Genomic DNA, 8,165 nt, shown 5'->3' with positions numbered 1-8,165 from the left:
CCCCCCCCCCCAGTGGGGACCCTAACCCCATGGAGGTTTGGCCAGCCTGGGTGAGGGGCTGATGGCTGTTTTCAGGATGGTCACACCCCCTTTAGGTTGGGGGCTCCCAACTGGGGTCCCTGGCCAGTCTGGGTGAGGGGCTGAGGGCCATTTTCAGGCTGGTGAAGCCTCCTTGGTGACGGAAGCTCCCAGCCTCTACTTTTGTTCTTTTTTTTTTATTCTGGGATTTATTTACCTTCTATAATTGAAACTTTGTAGCCTGGAGTGAAGCTCAGAGCTGGCCAGGACGGGCCTCCTGCTCGCTCCAGCTCCATGGCCACGGCTGGCTGAAAGCAGGTATCTGGGGTTTATTTACCTTCTATAATTAAAACTTTGTTGCTTTGAGTGGAGCTCAGAGCCGGCCGCGGCAGCTGGGAAGTTTGGCTTCCTCCAACATTGGGGCAACCAAGCCTCCTGCTTGCTCCAGCTCCATGGCTGCCGGCTGCCATCTTGGTTGGGTTAATTTGCATATAGTCGCTCTGATTGGCTGACGGGCGTGGCTTAAGATGTAGCAAAGATACGGTCAATTTGCATGTTTGTCTTTTATTAGTGTAGATTGGGAGATAGTTTGGCGGAAGGAAAACTAAAGATGGGAGACCAGTTAGGCAAGGAAATCTGCGTGCCTAAAACAGGGTGGTTAGTGTGAGATGCAAAGAAAGGAACGAAATCAAGAGATATCCTGAGAATATAAAGAAGAGAATTTGATAACTTTTCACAGGTAGTTATGCCTAATATGTACTAGATAATGTGCTAATGTAGATTGTATAACAGTAAACAAAATACACCTTCTCGTTCCCCAAACCTCCAACACAACCTCACTCACTCCTCACTCTCAACTGATGGTCTGGGAAATGGAAGTAATCAGAAGAGAATTTATTCACAGTCCCACCTCCAAATCTACTAATATCTCTATACTTTATAACATATATTCTGCCTTTCCTCCTGTTAAAATGGAAGACCTGTCCACCCCTTCATGTGTGTCCTGAATCTCATCCCCTGTCACCTCCTCAAGGACATCACTCTCATAAATGCCCAGCTGTTCTGCACCATCAAAATTTCCCCCTCAAATAGATCATTGTAATCAGCACAGAAATATTCTGTTATTCTTTCATCTTAAACAAACATGCCCTTGATCTCAACACTCCCTGCAGCCACCACCCCATATCTCTGCTAAAATTTAAAAAGGGAAAGGAAAAAAAGAAAAAAACAAAACACCTTCGGATAGTTATCTACCTTGATATCCAGACTTCCTCTCCAGAAACCAATCCAGTTAGGTTTTTGTCCTGACAACTCCACCTAAACTGCTCCAGTAATTGTCACCAATGGCCGCCCCGGTTGTAAAATCCAAAAACAGGGCCAGTTTCATATCTTCTCTCAGTGATTTTATTTAGTTTCATGATATTAAATAGCATGTAAATACTAATGCACTTCACACACATTTACTCCTCTGAGCCAGAAATTCTCTTCTGAACTCTTAAGTTTCTATAAACAATTCTTTACTCAATACAAGGTGGGGCAATGGTAGGTTTATAGTTGTTGGTATGGAAAATAATACAATAATTAATCAATAGTAATAGAAGAATAAACTGTGTTTTGCGTATTCACAACTGTAAGCATACTTTTGCCCCATTCTATATATCTACTTGGATGTTCCTTAGATAGGATTTGTCTGGGACAGTCTGACTTATACCTACTGTTTATGAATAGTATTCTCTTTCTCACTCAAAAATGTAATAGTATGTATAGGAATTATATGGTCACCCTACCTAGATATCTCACATTGAACATGTTAAAAAGGAACTCCTAGTTTTCTCCCAAGCCTGCCACACTCTTCTTGATCTCAGTGAAGAACATCACTGTTCATACAGCTTCTTAGAACCAGAGGCTGACTTACTGTGTCGGTAATAAAGTCTCCAGGTCTCCTTCCTTTCATGTGTCCTGCTAAGACCCTAAGAGCAGAGCTGTATTCCTACATGGTTTTATAAAATTTATGAAGTAAGATATAAATTATTCTGATGTTAAGAAGCAAATTTGAAAAAGATGCTTTGGAAAGGTTCTTTAAAACAAATGAAAATGTACAGACTCCTGACTTGGCTGAATATGAAAGGTACTCCTTTTGTCATCTTTAAATTTATTTATTAAAGCAAAGAGAGAAAATTCAGGTAAAAAATTAATGAAATCTAAAGCCAAAGTAATAAAGATGAGTGATTGAATCAATAGAAATTATCCTGACATCGAGAGAAGTGAATTGAAACATTTTTTCCAGATTATGCCAAAAGCAGTAATTCATTAAGAGAAAGATATAAATTTTGAATAGAAGTAATGAGTAGGCTCTTGGATTGTTTAAAAGTCCAAATAGTGAAGAAAAGTGAATCATATGATGTATCAGGGGAAGATTTAAAATTTTTGCTGATTTGATACAAAATACTGACACTGATGAAGATAACATAAAACTCATAATAATGCCACTACAATGAGCACAATGACACCAAAGTGGTTAATGAATGTCATCAATTCAAATAGTATTTAATATTAGTCATTGTACAAGAAAATTTGAAATACTCTGAAGTCATACAACTCATAAATTAAATAAACTTAATAGGATTTACTCAAATTTGACAAAAGTCCGACAACTATATATGACATTACCAATAATATATTGAGAAGGTGGCAAAACAAACAAACAAAAAAACTATAGGCAAAAAGATAGTACAGCAGTGTACCAGGCAGTTTATTTAATGAGTATAATGTTATTTTCCTGGATTTGTGTCATGTTTGTGATATTTGTCACCTTTTTAAAAAGTATATGATTTATTGTGATACCTTTTCTCATCCCATAACTACTGTTACTCTCTATTGTTGTATAACAAATTATCCAAAAACTTAAATAATAACACGTATTATTTCACATCTGTGAGACAAGAATTCAGAAGTGTCTTACCTTGGAGGTTCTCATTCAGGGTCTTTCATGAGGCTGCAGTTAAGATGTCGGCTTGGGCAGCACGCATGCCAACGCTTGCCTGAGGCTGGAGGATCTACTTCCGGGTGGCTCAACACCAACTATGCTAGCTGTGGGTGGGAAGCCTCGGTTTCTCCCCACGTGGGCCTCTCAATTGGGTTTCTTACAACATGATAGCTGACCTTCCCTAGAGTAGTAAGTGATTCAAGAAAGAGCAAGATAAATGCCACAAAGTTGTTTTATGTTGTTGTTGTTTGATCATTTGGCTTCACGAGTCACATACTATCATTTTGGCACTATTCTACTGATTACAAAGGTCAGCTCTGTTTAGTGTGTGAAGGGACTACTCAAGATCATAAGTATCAGGAAGCAAGAATCATTAAAGGTAGTCTTGAAGGCTTGCTACCACAGTCTTCCCTCTGGCCACAAAAGATTCATGCCCTTCCCATAGAAAAAGTATACTTATTCTCTCCCAGGTAGCCAAAAGTTTAATAGCATTCCAGCATTGGTTCAGAGTCTAGAATCTCCTCATCTAAATCATATCCCACTGTGGATGAGGCTCCTATGTGTCCATTGGTTACGCTAATATGCATGCATACAAGTTCTATGGTTGCTCTCTAACCACACCCCTCCCTTGCCATTTGTCTCTGGATCTATTCTTGTTCATCAACTTATGTTGAACATTATATCCCACATATGAGTAAGATCATGTGATATTTATCTTTCTCCAACTGGCTTATTTCGCTTAGCATAATGCTCTCCAGCTCCATCCATGCTATTGCAAATGGCTAAAGTTCCTTCTTTTTTACAGCGGCATAGTATTCCATTGTGTAGATGTACCACAGTTTTTTAATCCACTCATCAGCTGATGGGCATTTAGGCTGTTTCCAGATCTTAGCTATGATGAATTGTGCTGCTATGAACATAGGGGTGCATCTATCCTTTCTGACTGGTGTTTCTAGTTTCTTGGGATACATTCCTAGGAGTGGGATCACTGGGTCAAATGGGAGTTCCATTTTTAACTTTTTGAGGAAACTCCATACTGTTCTTCACAGTGGCTGCACCAGTCTGCATTCCCACCAGCAGTGCACAAGGAAGAATGGTTCTTCTTGATACAAAGACCTATCAACTAGAGAGATAACCTACCTGCTCTCTCCACACGCCCAATATGCAATAGAGGGAAAGGCATAGCTATTATAACCATTGTAGGCATCTCGCTCAAGAGGGGAAAAAAACTGGGAGGCACCCTGGTCCTAAGAAATTCTGAAAATTAGCTAAGCAAATGGAAGTTTCTTGATTAGTTTTAAATCTTCCTCCTGCCCAGGAATTATTCTGCATGATCCTTGGCTCTGCCTCCTGTGCTCTTGGTTCAACCATCTGAGTCCCTGTTTGAAGTTGCATAGTTTTCTCAACCTGTTTCCCACCTGGAGAAGGTTGGGGATTCAAAGTCCTCTTTTCATGTTGGACTTTTCTGTCCTTTTCAATACAAGCTAGCCGTATTTTTTCCCCCAATATAATTCTTTTAAAAACTGTGTGAATATACTATGAATCTTATTGGGGGTTCACTCCATTAGATAAAATCTGGAGATAAGCAGTTTTCTAACTTGGGCTTTTGCTGAAACTGATGAGGAACATCACTCCTAAGCTTCTTCAAAGCCTTATTGTTTAACTAAATGGACCTGTGAAGCACTGTGCTTTGAGGTCTTAATTTTACAGCCACAGTCTGATCTCTGTCTTTACATCCGTTTTCCTGACAGGGAACAGGATTTGATCCTTGCCCCTGAACCATCCCTTCAGTTTAGCAATGTCTGCCATCTGCAGATGTTGACAATTTTCAGAACCTGCAAGACTGGCTCCTGTTGTTTTTTAAAAAATCTTTCCTGTTTTATTGAGATATAAATTTTATTCATGTTTTTTCGAGATAGAATTGACATATAACATTATATGAATCCAAGGTGTACAACATAATGATTTCATATATGGATATATTGTGAAATGGTTATGATAAGTTTGATTAACATCAATCACCTCACATAGTGACATTTTTTTTTCTTTTATGATGAGAACTTTTAAGATTTACTCTCTCTCCCTGGACAGTTTGGCTCAGTGGATAGAGTGTTGGCCTGTGGACTGAAGGTCCCAGTTTTGAGTCCGGTCAGGGGCACATGCCTGTTTGTGGGCTTGATCCCCAGGGGGAGGGGGCATGCCAGAGGCAGCCAATCAATGATTCTCTCTCATGATTGATGTTTCTATCTCTTTCTCCCTCTCCTTCTCTCTGAAATAAATAAAAATAAATAAATAAATAAAAGATATACTAGTACTCTCTCAGCAACTTTTGAGTTTTAAGACTGGCTCCTTTTTATTTAAAACTGGGAGGTACCCTGGTCCTTCATTAAGCTTAGCATTCTCTTGCCACATTTTATTATCAACAGCAAGAAGACATTAGGAGACTCCCTCAACACCGCCTAAAAATCTCTATAGCTAGATCACCCAGTTCCCCATGTATATTTCCTACTTTCCCTATTAGCACAGGTGACAGTGCTGTTAAACTTGCAACCCCTATATAACAAGGATCCTCTTTTCTCCAGTTTCCAATAACATTTTCTCACTTTCTTTTAAACCATCTGCAGCTTCCTTAAAGTGCATAGGATTCTACTAACAGTCTTGTTAATGTTCTTTAGGTTTTCTCTAACATCTCCTCAATACCCTTCTAGTTTCTGCTCATTACCTAGTTCCAAAGCTTCTCTATATTTTAGAGTTTTGTTATGGTAGCACTCCACTCCTGGCACCAAAAGGGGAATTACATATCTCTCTGGCAAAACAAATTAGCCCACAGCTTAGTGTCTTAAAATAATAACCATGTTTCACCTCACACAGTTTCTGTGGGTCAGGAATTCAGGAATGGCTTAGCTGGGCGGTTCTAGTTCAAGATCTCTCATGACACTTCAGTCAAGACCTCTGGGACCATCTTGGAGGCAGGCCACACTCATTCAACATAAAAATAAAAAATTTACCTTCACATCTCATTTTCATTTGTAATTTTATATTTATTACATGTATACTTTTTTAATTCCATAGCACTTGGATCTCTAATAACACTTTTTAAAAATTTAACTTATATTTTTATTGATTTCAGAGAGGAAGGGAGAGAGAGAGAGAGAGAAACATCAATGATGAGAGAGAATCACTAATTGGCTACCTCCTGCACGCCCCCTACTTGGGATTGAGCACATAACCCGGGCATGTGCCCTTGACCAGAATCAAACCCCAGACCCTTCAGTCCACAGGCTGAAGCTCTATCCACTGAGCAAAACCGGCGAGGGCAATAATAACGCTTTTAAAAAAATGATTTTACAGAGAGAAAGGGAGAAAGAAAGAAAGCATCAATGTGAGAGAGAAACATCCATCAGCTGCCTCCTACATGAGCCCCAACTAGGGATCAAACTCACATCTTGGGTATGTGCCCTGACCCAGAATCAAACCCGCCACCTTTTCATGTAAGAAATGACGCTCCAACCAACTGAGCTACGCAGACCAAGGCGGATCTCCAATAACTCTTGACTTTTCTCCTTGTCTCATATCCCATAGTTGGTCTGTTAGTACCTCTTATTAGGTCTACCTTCAAAATATATCCCAAATTCATTCACATATCACAACCTCTGCTGTTACTATGCTTCTTCAAATCAAAATCGTCTCTCACAGAGATTACTGCAATAGTCTTTTACTTGGTCTTCCTGCTTCTATCTTTGTTCTCCTATAGTCCATTGTCAACACAGCAGAGTGGTTATTTAAAATAAAAGTCATACCATGTTACTCTTTTGTTCAAATCTTCCTATTACTTCCTATCTTACCCCAAGCAAAAGCCAATGTCCTTACATGTTTTGTATAGCCCTACATGACTGGGCCCATGTCTAACTCTCTGCCAGCACACCTACCTCTCTCCTGCTCACTGTGCTGTGCAATAATGGCTTCCATGCTGTTCCTCCATCGAAGCCTTTCTTTCTGCTGTTCCTCTGCCTGAATGCCGTTTCCCCAGATTTACCTTTTTTGGTAATAACATGTTATATATTTTTTTCTTTTTAAAAAATATATATTGCCTCTCATCGTCCACCAAAATGTAAGCCTCCTAAGGGCAGGAACTTTGTTGGGTTCCTGGTGGTATCCCCAGAGCATAGAATAAGGCCTAACACATGATGAATATCCAATAAATATTTATTGTGTGAATGAATAGATGAAGGAATGAATGAACAACTGAATTTTTGGAGAAGTCACATTAGAACAGGATTGTGCAGTATTACTGTGGTCAAGAAGAAAAGGGATACAAAAAACAATGATAGGATCCTCTGTGTCAAATGCTGTAGAAAGATAGAAGATGAGACTGGAAAAAGGACAACCTCTCTATTTACTTGATAGACTAGTTGTAATGCAGTTGTGGAAGGGGAAATCATTGCCAGAAGGTAAATGAGTGATGTAGGAAAGCATAGAGACTGTGAATATCCTTCTGAGAAAAAGGATAATAAAAGAAAGGGAGGGCTCGGTGGTTGAGCATTGACCTATGGATCAGAAGGTCATGGTTTGATCCCCAGTCAGGGGATATGCCCAGGTTGCTGGCTCAATCCCCAGTATGGGGTGTGCAGGAGGAGGCTGATCAATGATTCTCTCTCATCATTGATGTCTCTATCTCTTTCTCCCTCTCCTGTCCTCTCTGAAATCAATAAAAATATATTTAAAACAAGAAAGGGAGGGAGAGGAAGATAAGAAGGGAGGCAGGTTGAGAGAGGGAGGAGACGATAGGCAAACAGAAAGAGAAAGAGAGAAATAGGTGAGAAAGCCCAGTGCAGTGGTTAAAATCTTAGGCTTTGGAATCAGACTATGTATTTAAGACCCAGCTCCACCACTAAATACTTGCATGATTTGAGACAAGTTGCTTAAACTCAGGAGCCTCAGTTTTGTCTGTCTATTGAGTATAATAGTATTACCTACCTCATAAAGTAGAGGTGAGGATTAAATTAAATAAATCATGCAAACAGTTGAGTTTGATAAACGTTCTGGAACATAGTAAGTGCTAGCTAAAGAAGAAGTGCCTTTAAAAAAGTCACAGAGTTGACAAAGGCTGTTTTGGTATTTTGTTTTTTTAGGATATGGGAATACTTGATCATGCTTAATG

This window comes from Myotis brandtii, unplaced genomic scaffold (assembly GCF_000412655.1).
Source record: "Myotis brandtii unplaced genomic scaffold, ASM41265v1 scaffold259, whole genome shotgun sequence".
Classification (NCBI taxonomy): Eukaryota; Metazoa; Chordata; class Mammalia; order Chiroptera; family Vespertilionidae; genus Myotis; species Myotis brandtii.
This window is presented reverse-complemented; position numbering follows the sequence as displayed.